Source organism: Euprymna scolopes, chromosome 20 (genome assembly GCF_053919585.1).
Source record: "Euprymna scolopes isolate OS-2025 chromosome 20, ASM5391958v1, whole genome shotgun sequence".
Lineage (NCBI taxonomy): Eukaryota > Metazoa > Mollusca > Cephalopoda > Sepiida > Sepiolidae > Euprymna > Euprymna scolopes.
This window is the reverse complement of record NC_136501.1, coordinates 882,885-905,660: the sequence shown is the minus strand read 5'-3', so window position 1 is coordinate 905,660 and position 22,776 is coordinate 882,885. Positions and strand designations below refer to the sequence as shown.

Sequence of the window (22,776 nt, the reverse complement as noted above, 5' to 3'; positions counted from 1 at the left end):
TTATATTCAGTTTTTAAGGTACGGCCCAAGAGATACTTGGCGTGGATTAACATTCCCAGTCCGTCAGCCATTATTATTGACAAATTTGCACCTTGATCTGTTTAACAATTCCTTATTTATTTTGAGGCCAATTTAAACAAATAGATATATGGTTAGAAGCAGTTTATCCTGCTTTGACAAAGTTCAAAATAGACTTCGTAGCTTAGTCGAGGATGCTTTTTTCTCTTCCCTGCAACCGCTTTCCCACAGAAGAGATGTTGTGAGCTGTCTCTGCTATATTGTTATTTTCATGGCAAGTGCTCGTCTGAGCTCCAATCTATGCCCCTCCCCCTTGCCTGACTTTCATGAAAAACACTCTAGCTGAAATATCAAGTTTCCCTGCACTCTTTATCTATGCCTAAACCTAAATATAGATTCCATGAACAAAGTTTCTTTCTTAGAACTGCACGCCCATGGAGCTCTCTTCCATTTCCCTGCTTTCCAGCTGACTACAATATGGTCGTCTTAAAGTCCAACATAAACAAGTTCTTGATGTGCCGTCCCTTTAAGTAATCCAATTTACCAAATTTCCACTACTAACGATTACTACGATATTGTCCCATTGACTACCATGCACTCATTAACCCTTATCCTTGAGTGATCTCTGGGCCTTGATGTAGTGACTCCTTTGTGTAAAAAAAAAAAAATATATATATCTTAATTGTGCATCAAATGGATAATATAATACTTAGTTTGCTTCACCTTAGCATAGCAAGGATTCATACAAAATTTCAGCCAGATTGGCCTAGTTGTATCTAAAAAGAAAGTGGTACAGACAGACCAATATATGAGAATTTACTTTGAGACTTCATGTAGGTTTTATTTTTTAAAAATAGGCACATGCAAACTCATGAGAAGTATATGTGAAATTTTAATGTTTTAACAGGTACGGAAGTGTCTGAGAACAATATGCGTGTGTGTTCTCACTGGATACTCCTTGAGGTACAAGAATGCACTTGCCCAAGAATTATATAAGGGCGACACTTTAGACGTTCAGTAGTGCTGAGCTGAGTTGAGTCTATGTTATTGTTCAAGGATGTATTGGTGTTACTGATTGTGTCCGTGTCGGCATTATCATTTGAGTTTGCATTGGCATTAATGGTCGAGTACATGCGAATGTTACCGCTCAAGTTTGTATCAGCGTTACTGTTGAGTACATGTTAGCGATCGTTCTGAGTCAAGAGTTCTCGTTTTTGTTTTTTTATTTGTTTGTTTTGTTTTGACACATTAGGCTTGTTTACCAAATTTTCTGTTTGAGGAAAAACAAGCCAAATAAGTATTTTTTTTTTTTATTGTAAACAAATGTCAGTGGTAAAAGGATACATTTTCTTTTATTCCAAAATGTATTTGGAAAAATTTACGATTGCTTTTTTTTTTCTATGTCACCTATTGGATTTTTAGAAATCTATGTACATAGAAGGCAGTTGCACCTTCACTGAAATTTTTGTATACCTGAAAAATAAATAAAAAAATTGTCATCGAATCTCATATTTTTTACTTAAATACGATGGCTGTGATAGTAAAAAAAAATGGCAAAACTACATTTTTATTTGAAGCTATTTTCTGCTTTTTATTTACAAATTCATGTTAAACATTGTAAATTTAAAATAATTTTGTTTTTGACGCACGTTTTGTCTGTCAAAAGGATTTATTTAAAAACTAATGTGAAAATGTTATAAATTAAAACCATGAAAAAAAAAATAAAAAAATAAAACAGGTTTATTTACCTATTCATAAACTGTGATACTGGAGAGGACTTGCATGCCTACTAGACACTGTCCTCCAGTGTCTGAGGCTGAATTTATAATTTTTGAATATTTGTCGCCGGAGAGATTGATCTTTCTAATGATACCAATTTTGTTAGTGTTTGTTGCATGTGTCGAAAGTTTTTGGATGATACACACACACACACCCATACTAACACACATTTTCCCTTTTATATAACAAATTATTCTTTAGTGATCCCTATTATTTCTTTAATGATACCCATTATTTCTTTTTATTATTACTTATATTTTTTTCCATTTTTTTTTTTACTTTTTTGTTTTTCTTTTTATATTTATAATTATTTTTATTAACATTTTCCTTCCTATTCACACATGTTTAATTCCTTCTTCCTAGTTATATCTGAATGTTTTTATTCTTATATTTAATATATCTTAATATATTTCCTTCAATTCCAATCTAAATGTTCTTCAGCCAGTTTCTCTCTATATTGTATATTTTGTATAATACTGACCGTTTTCCTCTTCTGATGAGTAGTATTTAGCTTCAAAATGCCATGGTCTAAAGAGGTTTATCTTATTCTTTCCTTATTGATCTGATATGTAACTTTTATTCCTCATCTTTTTTTAATATATATATAAATTAGATTACCCGTGACCCATTGGGTCAGTGTGTTATATTAGCTATGGAATTAATGTATGAGCGTGACACTTATGACGTAAAGAAAATAGTTTTTTGTGACTTAATAGAAACATTTCTATGAAAGTATATTAAAATGAAAAAAGAATATAGATTTGAGTCGTCCTGTTTATAATTGTTTATTTTGGAAAAAAAAAAAAAAAACTTACAGTCATTGAATTATAAGTGGTTTGCCATACTTATAGGTGTGCACTGAACAGATACCATAATACTTATATCAAAATTTGAATTTAACTATATCTTTTAATTTAAACGTGAAAAAAAAAACCCAAAAACGATTGGGACGCTGAAAATGTACACAGTAAAACAATACGGTTTATTGTTGCGTTATTTGTTTATGTACGCATGCGCAACCGGAAGTCGTAAACCAGATGTTGGGTTACAACACCCGTTACAAGATCATTTGAGTTTTATAATTATATAGATTAGGTTGAAAAGAAAGTTCTTGTGGAATTTTTAATTTTGATCTCAAATGATATATTTTCAAATAAGTTTCCGTTATATTTTTACTTTATATATACACTTTATATAAATCCTTCTTAGATAAGAGAAAAATCCAGGTTGTCCTCAACGGTCGTACATGTAAACAATATGATATAAATGCGGGAGTGCCTCAGAGGTCTATCCTTGGATCTTCATTATTCCTAATATTCATAAATGACCTCCCTAACAAAATTGTCTCTGAGATGGATATCTGTGCTGATGACCTCACACTCTATAACAGGCACGACAGGAAAGCAAATGAACACATATCTAAGGAAATGGCAGAAACAGTAGAGGATGACCTCCAATCTGTAGTGGAATGGGGACAAAAATGGATAGTCACATTCAATGCTGCCAAGACTAAACTGGTTTCCTTCAATAATTACAAGAAACCTTCTCTACCACCAATAGCAATGGCCAAAGAGTACTTCTTTTAAACTCCTCGGTCTAACGTTCACAGGAAACATGAGTTGGAACAATTACATTGAGAGCATTGCCAGGACTGCTGCGAAGAAGGTAGGTTCTCTCTACGGTGTTAGAAAGCTACTAACTCCTGAAAATATCCTGTACCTCTATAAGAATATTAGTTGATGATTGTCAATAGATATTTATTTCAACCGTTAGATGGCAACAGGCCCTTAAAATCAAAACTTAAGCATTCGAATGGTTGAGTCTCTTTGATAAGCTTGAAATTGGTGGGATGGAAAAATCTTGGTTTTAATTCTGCACAAACTACACAGTTCCTGATAGTTCGTCGAATATCATCGATGGAATAAGAAAGATTACGCAGGCATACAAAATGAGACCTTTGTGTTATACCTAGATGACACGATGAAATGTGTAGGTCTCGAAGACCTGTTGGGTTAATCGAGGAGCAAACCGCTCGAGAAAGTGTGTCCGCGGCTGCATTCTTTTTCTCAGGGTGATAGATTACGTCAAATGTGAGTACTTAATAAAAAATGGTGGGATCTTTCTATCGATCCAGTAGATATCTCACTGCTGATGCTATTCTCTATCTATATAAGAGCCAGGTACGTCCAAGGATGGAATACTGTTGCCACATCTGGGCAGGAGCTGCTAGAAAGGACTTGTCCTGCCTTGATAGAGTTCAAAATAGACTTCGTAGCCTCGTAGGAGATGTCCTTTTCTCCTCCTTGCAACCTCTATCTCACAGAAGAGATGTTGCGAGTTTGTCTCTGATGTATCGTTATTTTCATGGAAAGTGTTCAACTGAGCTTCAATCTATGGTCCCCCCTCGCCAAACTTTCACAAGAAACACTCGTCTAGCTGTAAACACTATCAATAATTTCCCCCACTCTTTATCTGTGCCTAAACATAAACGTAGATTCCATGAACAAAGCTTCTTTCTTAGAACTGCACGCTTGTGGAATTGTCTTCCGTTTTCCTGCTTTCCGACTGACTACAATATGGTTGTGTTCAAGTCTAAAGTAAATAAGTTCTTGATGAGCCGTTCCATATAAGTTATTAAATTTACCAAATTTTCATTACTAATGATTACTATATTGACCAATTTCTACTGTACACTCTTTAACCCTTATCCTTGAGTGGCCTCTGGGCCTTGATAATGTGGTGATGCCTTTGTAAAAAAAAAAAAAAAAAAAAAATGTGAGTGCCGATAGTTTTATTCTCCGGGGTTCCACCTTCTCGTTTTTTATTTTGCTTGAATATTTAAGGTCATACATGAATGCCACAGAATGTTGGTCTGTAATAAGCTTAAAGGCAGAACCAGTAAAGTAGTGACACCATTTACGCACTGCCTCGATGATGGCATGTGCTTTTTTTTTTTTTTTTTTCAACAGAAGAGTAGTGTTGTTCACTGACTGAAAGTGATCGAGAAAAGAAAGTAACTGGATGCTCATTCTAATTGAGAATGGCAGCCAGAGCAATGTCAGAGGCATTGGTTTCTACAGTAAGGTGTATGCTGTGATCGATTGTTGTAAGGGAAGCGTGTTCGAGTTCTTTGAGGTTGGAGAAATCGGTTGAGCAGGATTCTGGTAGAGGGAAGACTTGATTTTGTGCTAGATGTCGAATTTTGTCTGAGAAGCTGTGATTTCGCATCTTGCGGTAGAGGTAGATGTATTAAAGCCCAGAAGCGTTCAGGGTCTGGTTTTACAACTCCCAATGGCACGTCATACCATAAGAGGGTGATTTTCTGTTCGGATAATGCTTTTGTTCTCGTTGAAACTTATTTTGTGCTTCCTGGCAACATCTAAGAAGTGATTAAGATTTTCATCATGTTCTTTCATAGTACGACCACATATAGTGATGTTATCGACACATGCAAAAGTGTCGGTGATCTTCTCCCGTTTTATTAGGTTGTCTATAGACCATTGGAAGAATGATACGCCGTTTGTTACCCGGAATGGAATGCGGCAGAATTGGTATACGTTCCCACAGGCTTCGAAGGCGGTGAATTTCTTCTCCTCTTCTAGTATCTGATGATACGTATTTCATAAGTCAAAAGTAGTAAAGACAGAATAACCAGCAATTTTGTGGACTAGATCATCGATTCTTGGTAAAGGGTAAGCATCAAGGTAAGTGAACCGATTGATGGTCTGGCTGTAATCAATGACAAGGCGCTTGTGTTGGTTGTTAGTGGTTACTAGAACCTGTGCTCTCCAGGGAGAACGAGAGGGTTCGATAACACTATCTTTTAGGAGATTTTGAATTTCAGCTTGAATAAACTGTTGATTGATCAGTGAGTTTCTTCTGGATTTTGTAGCAATGGGCCTGTAAGCAGGTGTTAAATGTTCAGATAATGGTGGCGAAATAAGACGGGACGCCATTACGGCACATATGGTGAAGGGATCTCTATGACCTCCGAAGGGTATTTCTACTTTGGAATGTAGTTTGAGAAAGTCATCTTCAAGTAAGACGTCTGAGCAGAGGGAAGATAGGACTGAAAGTTTAAAACGTGGGTATGTAAATCCTTCATATAATAATGTCACATAGCAGTGACCTAAAGTGTTGCTTGACAAGTCTGTGGACGCCATTGATATCTTCCTGCAGGAAGTTTGCTTTGGCCAGCCATATTTATGGATAATGTTTGATGATATATAGCTTTCTGAGCTACCAGTATCCACAAGGGCTTCTAGGATTATCCCATTCACGGAAAGTTTGATTATAGCTTTCTATAGACAATCGGATGATGTAGCAGTTACTATGGATGCGATTCATGGTTCGCAGGCAGAGGTTCCTTTCCTAGGGACACGGCTTGATCAACAGACTAGCTGAAAACACCACTTCCTGCCGCAACTATTACAAACTGCATTACGAGCAGGACACTTAATGCATGGATGTTGTCGATTACCACAGAAGAAGCACTTCTCTCCAGTTGCAGCAGAGAGGCTTTCTGAAGTAACAGGAACTTTGCCAGACACTGAAGGTTCGGCGGTGGCGCCACATGGGGTGAGGTTGATATAAGATTCGGCTTTTCTCTGGGCTGTTTCTAGCAAATGGGCTAAGTCGGAGGCATCTTTTAATGTGAGTGTTCTCTCTAAGAATCTTTGCCGGATTGCAGTTGCCAGAAGATGCCTAGACTGTACGATGTTTGAGGGTTTTACAAAAAGAGATTGGAGTTTTGAGATGGCAGCTTCATAAGGGTTACTATTTGCTATTAGTTTGTGTACTGGATGTGAAATATAGTTAATAAGGACATTCAGTTTGTCAGTGGGTTGGCAGTTGATTGCGTTTAGGAAATTGTTAAATGTGCGCAACCAATGGTCTGAAGAATCGGACGCTGAAGGGCTACCATCGAAACACTGTGGCTTCAAGAACTGGTCCATTTTAAGTCAGATTTCTTGATGAATAAATTGTAGTGAGGACAACACGGAAGGTGAATGATAACCTGTGAACAAGGCCATATTCATCAAGAAGTACAGGTATATAGGCTGTATCAAAAGGAAAGAGAATCATTAAAAGCATGCAAAACAATGAACGATGTTAATATGACACCTACACAGTGTAACGTGTTAACAATGTTAATATGACACCTACATAATGTAACGTGTTAACAATGTTAATGACACCTACATAGTGTAACGTGTTAACAATGTTAATATGACACCTACATAGTGTAACGTGTTAACAATGTTAATATGACACCTACACAGTGTAACGTGTTAACAATGTTAATGACACCTACATAGTAGAGACCCTAGATGTAAGAGAACTTTCTACTCCAGTAGTTTCTTCCCCAGAACCGCTAGACTTTGGAATTCCCTTTCAGGTCCCTGCTTCCCTAACTGTACTGACATGCAGAAGTTCAAGTGTAACGTGAACCGACATCTTGCTGCCCAACTCCCTACATAGTACCCCAGTAGCTTATGTCCCTGATAGTAGCCCCCTACACCAAAGTGGCAATGTGCCTTATTTGGGGTGAAAATGTAATTAAAAAAAAATAAATCATTTTAAAAAGCGTTTTTCACTCTATCCAATCGTTTAAATTACAATCGTTTAAAAACAATTATGTCTTCTTTTCAGAACGTTGAATACAAGATGGAAAAAAGCAAATTTGCAGAGTTTTCTTATTTCAATTCAAGCTAGGTTGAAAAGCTGCTGAAACAGCTTGCAATATCAACAAAGCATTTGGCCTAGGAACTACTACTGAATGCACAGCACAATGATGGTTTAGGAAATTTCGTGAGTTTTGAAGGTGATGAGCATAGTGGTCGGCTATCGGATGTTGGCAATGATCAAAGCCAATCCACGCACAACTTTTCGAAAACTTGTTTCTGAATTAGACATAACGTATGCAGCAATTTTCAACCACTTCAGAGAGATTGGAAAGACAAAAAAACTTTATAAAGGGATGCCTCACGAATTAAATGCCTCCAAAAAATGCTGTTATGAAGTGTCATCTTCCCTTCTTTTATGCAACAAGAACGACCTGTTTCTCCACTGGGTTGCGACTTGCGATGAAAAGTGGGTTCTTTACAATAACCGGTGATGCTCAGCTCTGTGGTTAGACACCGACGAATCACCATGACACTTCGCGAAGTTAGAATTGCACCAAAAGAGGCTCATGCTGACTGTGTAGTAGTCTGCGACTGGTCTCATCCATTAGTTTTTTGAATACAAGCAAAACCATTACGGCAGTGAAATACTGTCAACAAATGGATGAAATGCATCAGAAACTTTGACAACAACACTCAGGATTAGTTAACAGAAAGACCCAATTCTCCTCCATGATAATCCCTGACCGCATGTTGCTAAACCGACCCTGCAGAAGTTGAATGAATTGGGTTTCGAAACTCTGGCTCATCTGCCATACAATGCACATGAAAAATGTGCAATACAGTTGAAAAACTTGAAATGGCTTAAAATATTTCAATATTTGGTATATATATATATATATATATATATATATATATATATAGAGGGTCAAGATTAAAGTGTAGTATCTGTTCTTCAGATGCTACATTTCAATTTCTTGTTCTCTGTTAGTGGAGGAGAACTCCTTCACGACTGGGACAATTTTTATTTTTTGTTCCTTTTCTCCACATTAAAAAACGACCCTGGTGTCTAACTCTGTCCCATGGGGAAACATTGTAAATAGGGATAAGCTAAGAAAGAATCTTTTTAAATTTTTTAAATCCAATTAAAATTAAGGAAGTTATGACTATTTTTGTGCCTCACACGTTTGGATATTTTTCCCTATTTAAGACCATATGCGTTTTGTCACATTTTTTACACTACTTTTTCAGTAAAAATGCTATACCTTTGTTAAAACAGAAGATTAAGCGATGAAATTTACCATATAAGTGTATTTTTATGCTAGGAATTGGAATATGCTACTGGAAATCTCTGGAAATTAATGGTTTCCAAATAATCTGCAGTAAATGCACATAAATATGCTGCAATTCCTTAAAAATGCCATGTATCCATTAAAAGAAGTTAAAGAACTCAAAGCTGAATTGTAATGCATTATATGTACAAATAACTGAAATCGAAATCTAGGATGGTTTAAAAATGAATATATTGCAATATTTCTTTGGTATTATTGTAGATTAATACCTCCGTTAACCCCCACCCCATCTGACCACCTGTCGAAAATATGCGATTTTACCTTTGTAGGCAATTATGTGTGAACACCTTGAAAAACTTTTATGAAAGATCAACAAGTATTATTTTAGAATTTAATGTAAAATGATTCCCCATTTTGAGCCATTCTAGCGTTTTAGGGTAATTAACCATTTTTTTTTTTTATTGGACATAAATCCTGTGCGCTTTTTTTTTTTTTTTTCTAAAGCCGATTATGTGTGGTTTTAAGAGACTGTGCAATTATGAGAGAGTAGGGAGGTTGCCACTCTGACTTTGGGTTAATGATAGAGCTAAGGAAAATTATGTGTGAACACTAAAGACTTGATAGAAACAAAACAAAAACAATTTTAGAATTTAGAGTGGGGGTTAGTTTCACATAAATTTAATGTAAAATAATTCACCATTTCGAGACTATTCTAGCATTTTAGGACAGTTGACCAATTTATTTATTTTTTTTTTTTTTACGGGTGATAAATGGTGCACGTTTCAGGAAGGATCTGTTTTTTTTTTTTTGTTTTTTTTTTTTAGATACTTATATGTAGCCAAGGAACTTTGTTTGGTGAGGAGCTTGCCACTTGGACTTAGCATTATTGTTAGGGCTAAAGAAAATTTTAGGAGGAGGAGGCTTGCCACTCTTACCTAGGGTTAGAGGTAGGATTAATGGAGTTTTTTTGTCTTTTTTTTTTTTTTTTAAAGAGGGCGTTGGCCACCCATATATACAGTTAGTGGGCCATAATTATTGGCTTTTGAAAATGTTATGCCTTAGGCTTTGGACATCAAATTACTTTTAAATATGTAAACTTACGTAAATAAGGGTTGTGAAACTTAACAAGAATTACAACAGACAAAAATAAGTTTCATTTAAAACCAGTGACTTCACTAACAGGAAATGTGACACTTGGAAAACTTAAGTATTTTTTACTTATTCAAATATCAAAAAACACTTTCTGCTAAAGCTAACAAATCGTTCACAAATTTTGGATAAATTTAGTTTTTATTTTCAATTACATTTCTAACTTTCCAGTTTAAGACGTTTTTTTATTTCTCTACCTGGACTTTGGGACAAGATCACAGTGCTACACTTCACCTTTTCTGTCCTCTATCAGTGAAGGAGAAATCCTTCATGACTGAGACAATTTTAATGTTTATTTTTATCCAGATTGACCCTTTTTGGGAAGCTGGATTTTCCTCACATTAAAAACTGACCTTGTGGGGAGGCAAGTAAATGGGAACTTAACTAGAAACTGAGCACCTCCTACAAATATTTAAATATTGATTTTGCATTTTTTTTATATAATTGGGTAGATTAGTGTTCATTTGATTATATAATTGCTTTCCGGGCTGTTGGAAAACTACTTCTGTTGTACCAGTATTCAAGAATTCTGTCGAAAGGACTGACCCATCAAATTATCGCCCCATTAGCCTCCTCCCACTTTTTGCCAAAATATTTGAGACCTTAATTAACCATGCTCTAGTCCATCACCTTACAGATGCTAAACTTCTGACTGACAAACAATATGGATTTAGACAAGCCTGTTCCACAGCAGACATCCTAACTGTAATCTCTGAACGTATATACCATTCACTGGACAAAGCGGAGGAGGGCAGAGCGGTAGCTCTAGATATATCTAAGGCTTTTGACAGGGTATGGCATGAGGGTCTCCTCAGGAAAATTAGATCATACGGTATCACTGGTAGAATACTTAACATAATTAAATCCTTCTTAGATAAGAGAAAAATCCAGGTTGTCCTCGACGGTCGTACATCTAAACAATATGATATAAATGCGGGGGTGCCCCAGGGTTCTATCCTTGGACCTCTATTGTTCCTGATATTCATAAATGACCTCCCCGACAAAATTGCCTCTGAGATGGGTATATATGCTGATGACACTACACTCTATGGCAGGCACGACAGAAAGACGAATGAACACATTTCTAAAGAAATGGCAGAAACACTAGAGGAAGATCTCCAATCTGTAGTGGAATGGGGACAAAAATGGCTGGTCACGTTCAATGCCGCCAAGACTAAACTAGTTTCATTCAATAATTACAAGAAACCCTCTCTACCACCTATAGCAATGGCCAACGACTCTTTATCTGAGAGTACATCTTTCAATCTCCTTGGCCTAACGTTCACAGGAAACATAAGTTGGAGCAATTACATTGAAGGCATTGCCAGGGCCACTGCAAGAAAGGTGGGCTCTCTCTACTGTGCTAGACAACTACTAACACCCGAAAGTATCCTGTACCTCTATAAGGCCACCATTCGCCCATGTATAGAGTATTGCTGTCACATTTGTGCTGGTGCATCTGCTACTAGTCTCTCGCTCCTTGACAAGGTTCAAAAGAGAGTCGCAAACCTGATAGGCCCTGAACTGGCATCTAAGCTTCAACCTCTGTCCCACTGACGAAATGTCGCATCCCTCTGCCTTTTCTACAAGTATTTTAGTGGTGAATGCTCTGACGAACTGCAATCACTTAACTTCTTCTGGGTTTGACCTTTACTCCTGATCTGAAATGGAACACGTACATCAAGTCTGTTGCCAAGGTCGCAGGAAAGATGGTGGGATCCTTCTACCGCTCCAGAAGATATCTCACTACTGATGCAATTCTCTATCTATATAAAAGCCAAGTACGGCCAAGGATGGAATACTGTTGCCATATCTGGGCAGGAGCTGCCAAAAACAGCCTATCATGCCTTGACAGAGTACAAAATAGACTTCGTGGTTTAGTGGGGGATGCCCTTTTCTCTACCCTGCAACCCCTCTCCCACAGAAGAGACGTTGCGAGCCTATCCTTGTTTTATCGTTATTTTCATGGCAGGTGCTCGTCTGAACTCCAATCCCTGGTCCCCCCTCGCCAATCTTTCACAAAAAACACCCGTCTAGCTGAATCCACTGTGAAAAATTTCCCCCACTCTATATCTGTGCCTAAATCAAAACGCGGATTTCATGAGCAAAGCTTCTTTCTTAGAACTGCACGCCTGTGGAACTCTGTTCCGTCTGCCTGCTTCCCTCCAGACTACAACTTGGATGTCTTCAAGTCTAATGTTAACAAATTCCTAATGAACCGCCCCCCTAATTAAACACTTCATAAAATCTCCTCACTAACGTGATGTACTTACAATAACCCTTATCCCTGAGTGGCTTCCGGGCCTTGATAAGTGGTGATCACTGTGTAAAAAAAAAAAAAAAAAAAAAATCACTTGTGCCCCCACGACGTGAGCACCCCCGACAAACCCGACAAGCTGCTAAATTCCACCCCCACACTGTAGATATCCCTAGATGTAAAAGATCTTTTTACTCCAATAGTTTCTTCCCCAGAACCGCTAGACTCTGGAATTCCATTCTAGGTCCCTGCTTCCCCAACAGTACTGACGTGCAGAAATTCAAGTGTAACGTGAACCGACATCTTGCTGCCCAAATCCCTACATAGTACCCCAGTAGTTGTTGCCCCTGATAGTAGCCCTCTACACCAAAGTGGCAATTTGCCTTGTTTGGGGTGAAAATGTAATTAAAAAAAAAAAAAAAAAATCCGCTGAAAAAAAAATTGTAAAAAGACGAAAAAAAATATATTACAGGTGGGAGGAGGTACTGCTCGCACACATGAAGCAAAAAACTCATATTTCACATTTTCGTTTTTTTTAAAGCAAAAGATGGTTTAATTCACTGTTAAAATCTAATGTAATGGATTAAAGTGCGCGCATGTTATATATTTACGTCTTTTCAACTATATTTTTTAAATTTGACCAAAAATAACGCCGGACTGGTTGGGATTGCTTTAATTATATATTCTGATAACCGAGTATTAAGCTAATTATGTTCTGATATGAGCTCCAACTAAATAGGTCCTGGATATGACCTTAAACTATATCCAGTGGTGAGGCCCCAGCTTGCGAGCTTTGGGGAGTGTGGAGCCACCCTTTAATTGCCATTGCTCCCAGGTCCACTCTGACCTGGAGTGGTAGTACCTGTTAGGGTACCAACTATGGGTTAAATAGAAACTGACTTGAAAACAACAAATATATTCTATTAAAAAAATTTTCTTCCAAATCTTTGGATTTGGCATTAAATAACCTGAAAAGGGTTGATATGCCGTAAAACAAAAACAACCAAACCAACTAAATATGTAAGAACATTTTTTATATTCATATTTTAAGTTTTTAAAATTTTTAATTCGTTCTGGAATAAAAAAACAAAACAAAACATTTGTTTACACGATACTATCGCTGATATTAATGCTGCTGCTGCTGCTACAGATCGTTTTTAGATACTTTTTTAAAATAGAACAATTTTAGTTTCCCGGTATCATGATATTAAATTGCTCGGTATCACAAGAGAAAGCAAGTTATAATTTTTTTTTATAGGATAAATATAGTAAAAAGATTGATTTATTTAACAGTGGGTGTCCAAATAAATTTTTTTTTAAAATTTTCCATACTCGTCATGTTGAAGTCTTTTTTTAATATAACAAAAAAAATGAGTTTTCCAAAGAATTTCGGACAACTGAATCTATTAAAAGTGATATCTCTTCTAGTTAATTTCCAAATTTCATGACAGAATTCTTAAGAGAAACGTGGTACGACTATTTGCAAGTCGGGGAGGGGGTCATTACAAAATCTTATCGAAAACGCTGTTTTATGATGTTAACATTTTTATCACTTTATTTGCTTAAAGCTTTTAAAATATATAATATACAATGTTATTTATTAATTCATTTGAAAGTATATTCATTTTCGAACAAAACGGTATTTTGAGGACTTAAGGTGCTTCGGTTTTAAATATGACAATTTTAATAGAACCCCGTTTAAATCAGTAATTATCCAAAGCGTTTTATCGTCTGTGTGTATTGCTACATACTCTCCAAACCTCTCATCTACCAATTACCACTTTTTCAAGCATTTCAACAATTTTCTGCAGAAGAAATGCTTAAAAAAAACCTAAGTGATATCAAAAATGCCTTCAGTGACTTCATCGCCACCAGAATGCAAGATTTTTATGTTACTGGCATAAATACACTTGTTTTGCATTAGCAAAAGTGTTGATTCTGATGGTGCTTATTTTGAGCAATAAATCTTTGAGCCGAGATATATTCATCTGAATTTAAAAGTTACAAACTACAAGAACTTTCTTGTCAACCTGATATATACTTTGTATGTATATCATATCTATCGCTCAATTTCTTAAACAAAGTTGCTGATATCTTGTTCTCTAAATAATGGCATGCAACATAAAGAATTACATAAATACAGAATCAGATTGGATATACAATTTTACATAAGAATGTCTTATCCCTGAGTGGCTTCCAGGCCTTGATAAGTGGTGACCACCTTGTAAAAAAAAAAAAAAATTCTATCAAAATTGTTTTCAAACTAAAGAACTGGTGAAGAAGTTAATGAATTTCTTGCTGTGAATTGGCCTATTACCATGTCGGGAGCTTATTGTATGTTTTTACATGCAATTCTTTAAGAATTCCGATAACTTCTTTGTGTATAGAACAGTCTTCAATATGCACAAACACATCCGAAGAAACACAATTGACAATAGACTTGAGCTTGTGTGCGGCCTGCTCCCCACATCCACCTATAAAATTCTTAAAATCTTCTTTCCTGCGTTTCCATTTCTTTAACTGCATGTGGCGAATTATGATCCAAGTGGAGCCTGATTGAATTTAGCATTTGCGATAACTCAAGTGATGACTTTATGCATAATAAGTTGTAGCAAGAAATGAGACAGATTGATCTTAAGTTTTAGTCTCCGTTTAACTGCAAATAAAGAAAACAAAACTCATAACAAGATATAACAACAAAAAAATCTCGGCAGCAAAGACACGCAACTCATTTTCATTTTTCGACATTGATATACAGAAATGCTCCTATCTTAATAAAGTGTTGGGGGAAAGATTAAGGGTCAAAAACGTGCGTGCATGTGGACACACACATACGCATACACATCTCCATTCAAACAGATTTGATTAAAAAAGTTCACAATTTTTCCTTCTTGTTCTTTTGTTATTTAATTTGGCAACCCAGCATATTTACTGATCCAATTGATTTCAGGTTTTCAAACTCCTCAAAAGTAATCGGTGTTACGTAATCTGAAGACTCTGTTATGTTACATTTCTTTAATTAATCTATCGTGATTGATCAAACATTTTTTTTTGGCAATATCCATTCGTATTTATTATGGATTCGTATTATGTAGTTTAATTCTATTTGGACAAATAAACAGTTTATTTTCATTACTTTTATTTTATTTTTTTTATTTATTTATTCTTTATTTTATTTTATTTTTTTTAAAAACACATCACCACTTACCAAGGCCCAGAGGCAACTTGAGGATAAGGGTTATTTATCTTATGTGAACAATTCATATTTTTTTAAACTGTGTTAAATAAACATTCATTCATTTTTGTTTCCATTTATTTAATTTATTTTCTTATGATTTATTATATTTAAAAAGTATTATACTTTTAGTATTATTTTTGTAAAGTTTTTTTTTTAATAAACATTTTTGTTTAAAAAAAACAAACAAATTTCATTGAAAATAATCAGTTTTTGGATATTCTTATGTGTTGACCTACATTGTTCTTGGGGTCTTCAGATCAAATAATTGTTTTATCGTTATTTTCATGGCAGGTGCTCGTCTGAACTCCAATCCCTGGTCCCCCCTCGCCAATCTTTCACGAAAAACACCCGTCTAGCTGAATCCACTGTGAAAAATTTCCCCCACTCTATATCTGTGCCTAAATCAAAACGCGGATTTCATGAACAAAGCTTCTTTCTTAGAACTGCACGCCTGTGGAACTCTGTTCCGTCTGCCTGCTTCCCTCCGAACTACAACTTGGATGTCTTCAAGTCTAATGTTAACAAATTCCTAATGAACCGCCCCCTTAAGTAAACAATTCATCAAATCTCCTCACTAACGTAATGTACTTGCAATAACCCTTATCCCTGAGTGGCTTCCGGGCCTTGATAAGAGGTGATCTCTGTGTAAAAAAAAAAAAACAAAAAAAAAACAAAAAAACACCATGTTCCAATGTTCCAAAACTAGAAGTCGCATGGTAAACATGCTAGATGTTTTGGAAGTTTTGCAGATGCGGCATGATAATTTTCATTATTAAGACTGCTACTTCTACTACTACTATTCTAAAAATAAGGTTGAGATTGGTCAGTACTAAAATAAATGATTATCTGGAAATATCAGGTTCTGTATGTGCTCTCTGCATTTTTTTCCAGTTGTCATGGACTTCTGGCCACTAGAATCCAGCAGTGTCGACTGAGAACTGTGCTTGTGATTGTGCAACTCTTGCTTCACATTTATATACACAGCAACTCTGGAGTTATCCATTGTGTCTCAAGTTAAACGAAGGCCATGATAATATATATTATGGTGCTTATGCACTTATGTTACCATACTATTTTTTAAATAGTATTTTCAAGTTAAATTCAAGTTTCACAACAAAACAACCTTCCTTCTCAATGTTAAGAATGGCTTTCAAAATGTTATTTCAGTACGGTAACATAAGTGCATAAATACCTATATTATAAGATTTTGTTATAGATGTGTTTTTCAAACTGCTGTAAATTCGCAATTTTTTATTTTTTTAAATTTTATTTTAATAATAAAATCTAAAAATTTCTATAAAAGAAGTTACATTTTTATTTCTTAATCTACAACTTGAACGTTTCTTATTTCAGGTGTCTTATGATGTCTTCACTGCCTCGGGGATATGGAAGTAGTGTGTTGTGAGCCAAATGCCCACTGGCAGACCACAGCAACCTTCACAACACTTACTGCCAGGATTTACCAAAATATTAAAACTAATAAACTCAAGAGGATTAGGACGAGTAGCAGTTCCTGTGATCACATCAGCAGCCGTGGTGGAATTCATTTCAACAACTCCAACGCTAACCCTCGACCAATCGAGGACAAGAGTGTCATCTGTAGGAATTTGTTTCGCTATCGTCACTGCCACAGTGTAATCGTTTCCAGACCCTGCCACCGACACTTTGGTGGAAGGCTGGTAACTTCTCTTGCTCTACATGCGGGTCCTATCATCCATGAGAAGACGGCTGTATGTTGTATCAGTGAGCAAAGTGCATTGTCGATACGGTGAATGTCGACCCCACCCCTGTCAGCACCACCCCCCACACTGCCATCATGCTCTTCACTCTGCGAGAACTTGTACAATGGATCGGCTTGACGGCCTTTGAGATATGGATGCACCTGATAGCGGTCCTCGTATTTTCCATCATGGCCGCTCTGAAGTATGAGCGTACGATGGACATATCATGGTGGTTGGTCTTTTCACCCATGTTCATCATAGACGCCGTCGATGCCTACTTCATCATCATTGTTTTCATCCGGTCGGTCAAGGAACTGGAGCCACTTCGGCCGGCTGGTATCCGATTAGTGTCCTCTCTCCTTGTCGTTATGCTGATATTCATATTTAAAACACTGCTGTGTCAGAAGCTAAGCCATGAAAAAATGATCTCCTCTTCTGAGATCATGATACCATTGTTTATATTGTTACAGATAATCATATTTCGAGCCTGCCAAGTCCACTAGCCTTTTATATGCCAGCCCTCCTCCAACTCTGTAAGATTTGTACATATTGATAATAATAATAATAATAATGATAATAATAATAATGATAATAACAATAATAATAATGATTGTAAGTGGATTTAAGAAAGAAAGATGGAAACTAAAAAAATGGCGGCATTTAATTATGAATGATGATAAGGACAATTTTATCTCAAACTACTTTTCTATTTCTGGGTTTAGGTTTTTTTTTTTTTCAAAATCTTTCTTTCTAAATTTTTTTTTTTTATTCCTGTTTCTTATAATCTTCACCCCCCCTTTTTTTTTTTGTGTGTGTGTGTGTGTGTGTGTTATATATGGCTGGAAAAAACAAATAAAAAAATGATAGAGTTTATGGAAATTGTTTTTAGTATTAAGTTACACTTATAAGGCATGTTTCTTTCAGATATTGAAATCTGTATGCGTTTTTATTTATACAAACATTATGATTACATATTTTAGCAAGAGCCTGATAAAAGCTTCTTCATTGAATGAAATGAAAAATGTAGAAATTTATACTGAATAAATTAACCATTCTACTTGTTATTGAGCACTGTTATATAAATAATAATATATAATAAAATTTGTAAGATTGTTTATCTAATGTCTAAACAATTCTTCACTTGAAACAAATATATAATATACTAGCAGACCGCCCGGTGTTGTCTAGTCGTAAAATACGCATAGATATTGCATTTACTTAATATGGAAACTGAGACGTGCATATGAGAGTATTGTTTTGTCTACACAGTTCACTTTTTGTAAGTAAAAAAAAAAAATCTGATTTCTTAAAAATAGCAGTGGATGTACATATGCAAATGAAATTTCTCTTAGCAGTGTATTATTATTATTATTACAAAAGGTTGCATTATTATTGATCGTTTGTATTGAGCTTTTGAAAATAATTCTATGAATTTTTCAACACCTAGAAAGCCATTTCATGTACATAGGTCGTCGGGATGTGTTGAAAAGACATCAATAAAGTGCTCAATCACAAATACAGATTATTTATTTAAAAACTATATATTACATATTTCAGAGATGTACCTAGGTTTTATTGACATGGATTGACCCTTTAGTACTTAAAAACGTGTCAAAAGAAATGCTTAAGCAAATTTACTGGTAGAATTTATCATTGAATTTGCTTTAACTTCATTCTCCGGTTTGTTTTTATTTTGAGAGCCACTGATGATTTGAGTGGATTTTTAATGGCCTTTTAAATGGTAAAACGGTAACTCCATGTCAATGAAATCTGACATATGTAACCTAGTTTTTACACATAAATTATGAGGTAATATAATACATAGCATATATATTTTCAGTATTCATTTCAACAATAGGTAATCCTCAGCCTCTCCCGAAATCAGGGTCACCTGTAGGCTGTAGGTTGCAAACTATGATGCCTTAGGATGCGTCTCTGGTTGCTAAGCAATTCATGTCTTGGTGACTTGCAACAATCTACTTTGGCCCTTAATTTGGCTAGATGGAGGTCAGAAAGGTCTGGTTTGATCAATCAGCTGGTCATGTCATGCCCTAGTATCTATGAATTCACCAACAACTGAATTGTTTAATCTGATTCTTCTAAAACTGATTTTCTTTTTTTTTTTTTTCCTAACAAATAGATACCGAAATTGAGATAACTGTGTTTGGAATAAAAAAAAAAATATTACCACTATCGAAGAGGAATGTTCTCCTTGTAAAATTTGTTTTCAAAGAATTTTAAAGAATTACTCTGCCTATTATAAAATTCCATTTGACAACATTATTCGTACTTAGCCTTTTGGCTTGGAACAAAGTGTAGTATCTGTTCTGATGCTATACTGCACTTTTTCTGTCCTCAGTCAGTGGAGGAGAAATCCTTTATAACTGAGACAATTTTTATTTTTGTTCCTGTCCAGAGTGCCTCTTTTTTGGGAGCTGGATTTTTCCCATAGTAAAAATTGACCTTGTGTCTAATTCGGCCCTTGTGGGGATGCAAGTAAATGGGAGCATTATTCGACATTGAAGAACCCATAAATGGATATGTCGTAACTAAACCACTTCAACAATGCCTGATATGTGAGTAGAGCTTAATAGTTGTATGAAAATATATTTATGGCAAGTAAGTTACACAAATGTTTGTTTCGTTCCTGTAGAAAATCATAACCTGATGATTTCCCCTTGTAATGAAATGTAAATGTTTCTGTGTAGCTTATAAATATATTTTCGTATGTATGTATGTATGTATGTATATATATATATATATATATATATATATATATATATATATGCACGTATACTAAGTCAAACATATCACAAACTTAGCACTTGCATAAGCCAACTTACTGGTAGAAAATTTACAGTTCAAAACTGCATAACTGAAAAAAAAAAAAAAAGCAAGAACCTTTAACTTAAATGATTAAATAAAAACAGATCATCAGCTGTTTACCATGTAGTTATTTTGAAGATTTGGACAGCTGTTAACTTCATGACTCTCCAGTGGAGAATACTATTTCCCCAATAATAATGTAGGCACAATACAGTTACTATTTCACTAATTTTTATTAATTTATATATTTATTCGAGATAAAGGATAAATATATGAGGAGAGTTAAAATTATGCAAATTATGACTTGCAAACATTTATTTTTTATAAAAGAAGGAATATAAGAATTATTTATTTTATCTTGTATTCCTTGTTTTATGAACAATAAACGTTTGTAAATCATACTTTGCATAATTTAACCCCCCTCATATATATATATATATATACTAGCATTGCAGCCCGGCGTTGCCCAGGTGTTTGGAGGTGTATGCTGAGCAAAATAAATAAAAATACAGTGTCAATTTTTTCAACTTTGACCCCTATTATGACCCCGTAACATTTATTGTTTTGGGCTTAAATCAAGTTATTAAGTTAGATCTATGTCCAAGAAACCTATATCTAAAATTTCAAGAGTTTCAGCACCAAATTGTCGGAGGAGTTTGGTAGAGTTCTCAAAGGTCAAATCGTTGAACTTTGACCCCTTAACAGCCAAATTTCTGGCAGAAAACCGATCACATTGATTTTCCCAAATCTCAGTACCCTGTATATCAAATTTCAAGTCTATAGACTAAAAATTGACAGTTATTGCGTAGGGAAATGTACACACAGACAGACAGACAGACACGTTCACTTATATATATATATATATATATATAAATTCTTGTGAGTTTTATTCATAGGAGTTAATCTAAATCTACTGTGTTTATAATAATGCTCAATAACAAGTAGTTTTATTGTTAGTATAGATTTTTATTTATAAAAACATTTTTCTACATATGTGCAAACATGTTTTGGCTAAGTAAATCTTGTTCTCACTATTTTCAGTTCAGCATAACAAGGTTTCCACCCTGAAAAAGACAGCCAAAACATGTTTGCTCATGTATAGCCTAAAGAAGCTTTTAGTAGTGTATGAAAAAAATATAAAATAAAAAATGCAATTTAAGTTCCTAGGGATCTTAAGTTCAGCAAATTGCAGATTTGGCTCTTGCATAAGCTGACTTAGAACTAAAAAATTCACAATTACAAAAGGGTATTCAACTATATAGCAGTGGAGGTGAGGGAAGGAAAAAATAAAATAAAACTTAATTTTAATTGTTATAAAATGGGCATCAGCTGTTTACTATGTAGCTGTAACATTGGTTTAAAAACACATATACGTTTTATTTGTTTTACATAAGCATTAATATGTTGCTACACATTCATGAGCATGTTTCGGTCAGCCAGTTACAAGTGACTAGACACCTCTTCAAGCGATATTGCTTATGCAAAAGTTTAGTCTGTAATCTTTTTGTATAAGGAATTTACTTGTAACTAGCTGACTGAAACATACTCATGAATGTGTAGCGACATAATAATGCTTATGTAAAACAAATAAAAAGTATACCTTGCTCTACTTCAGTATTGAGCACTCTTGTATTAACTTCATTGGTTGCTTCGCATCTGGAAAATATTAACTTCGAAGTGTGTGTGTGTGTGTGTGTGTGTGTGTGTGTGTGTGTGTGTGTGTGTGTAAATTATTCCAGGTTTGTTCATAGAAAATGGCTTGTGTTTATAGAAAACATCTGATTTTAATACGTGCGTGCATTTAACTTGCATGTCGTTTTGATGTCCTATATTGTAATTACTAAATATTGGGATTCGCACATATGTATTTGTTATATCAACATCGAATTTTAGACCAAGAAAATAAAAATAAAAGTAATATAAAAATAAATGAATAATGAAAATCCTATTTGAAATTTAACAGATAATATTTTTAGGTGATCACATGTTCAGTTTCAGAAAGTCTCGTTTTACTTAATGAAACCATAAAGAAAAGATATTGACTTGGAAAGGTCTGGCTGACAATGGCTCTGACTGAAACATGTCTTCAACTGTGTAGTTAAATAATGCTTTTATAAATAAATAAAAATTATACCGAATAAATGAATATATATATATATATATATAATGTGAAAGGAGGCATTTATTGAACACGGTCTTAATATCAAAAACAAAATTTATCATTATTTCTACTGTGTTGGATATTTTATCCAATTTACTTGTGTGTATGTGTGTCAGTGCACGTGCGTGTGTGTGTGTGCGAGCATATGTCTGTGCGTGTGAGCAAAGTTTCTGGGGCATCCATGTCTTAATGATTGTTATAAGCCTGGTTGTTAGAAACAAAACAGAAAATTCTATTTTGGAGAAATTTGAAGACTTTTTTTTCTTTTCTCTCTCCAAGGATTTAACTTAAAAAGAAATGAAAAGAAATTTTTTGTATTAAAGTTTTCTTTTTTCCTGCTTTGTTTTAATTTGATGTTTCGATTTTAATGTTTTCAAAACAATTTTCTTACTTTCTTTACACTGAAAATATATTATTGATTTGTTGAATGTTTAATATATATATATATATATATATATATATATATATATATATATATATATATAATTTTTTTTTTTTTTTTTTGCCGTGTTTCATATCATGAATATCCCCCCCCCCCTCTCTCTCTCTGGAGAATTCAAAATTATACTATTCTCTAATTTAATAATTTTGAAACAAAATTTTGTTCTTGTTCAGAATTTCTCTATTAAAAACAAAAATAAAGAGCCCATACGATATATATATATATATACCTAAGGGAACAAAAATCGCCTAAGTTGATCAAGTAAATTT

At 34.7% G+C, this 22,776-nt stretch overlaps 1 long non-coding RNA gene across 1 annotated transcript in view; it reads left to right on the top strand.

The window, feature by feature from the left end:
• The window catches only part of LOC145241283 (uncharacterized), a 30,903-nt gene extending 8,489 nt beyond the window's left edge, over positions 1–22,414 (top strand). The window contains exon 2 of the long non-coding RNA XR_013862532.1: positions 16,711–22,414. This is a non-coding gene — a long non-coding RNA (uncharacterized LOC145241283). The remainder of the gene's footprint in view (positions 1–16,710) is intronic.
• Positions 22,415–22,776: the final 362 nt, after the last annotated feature.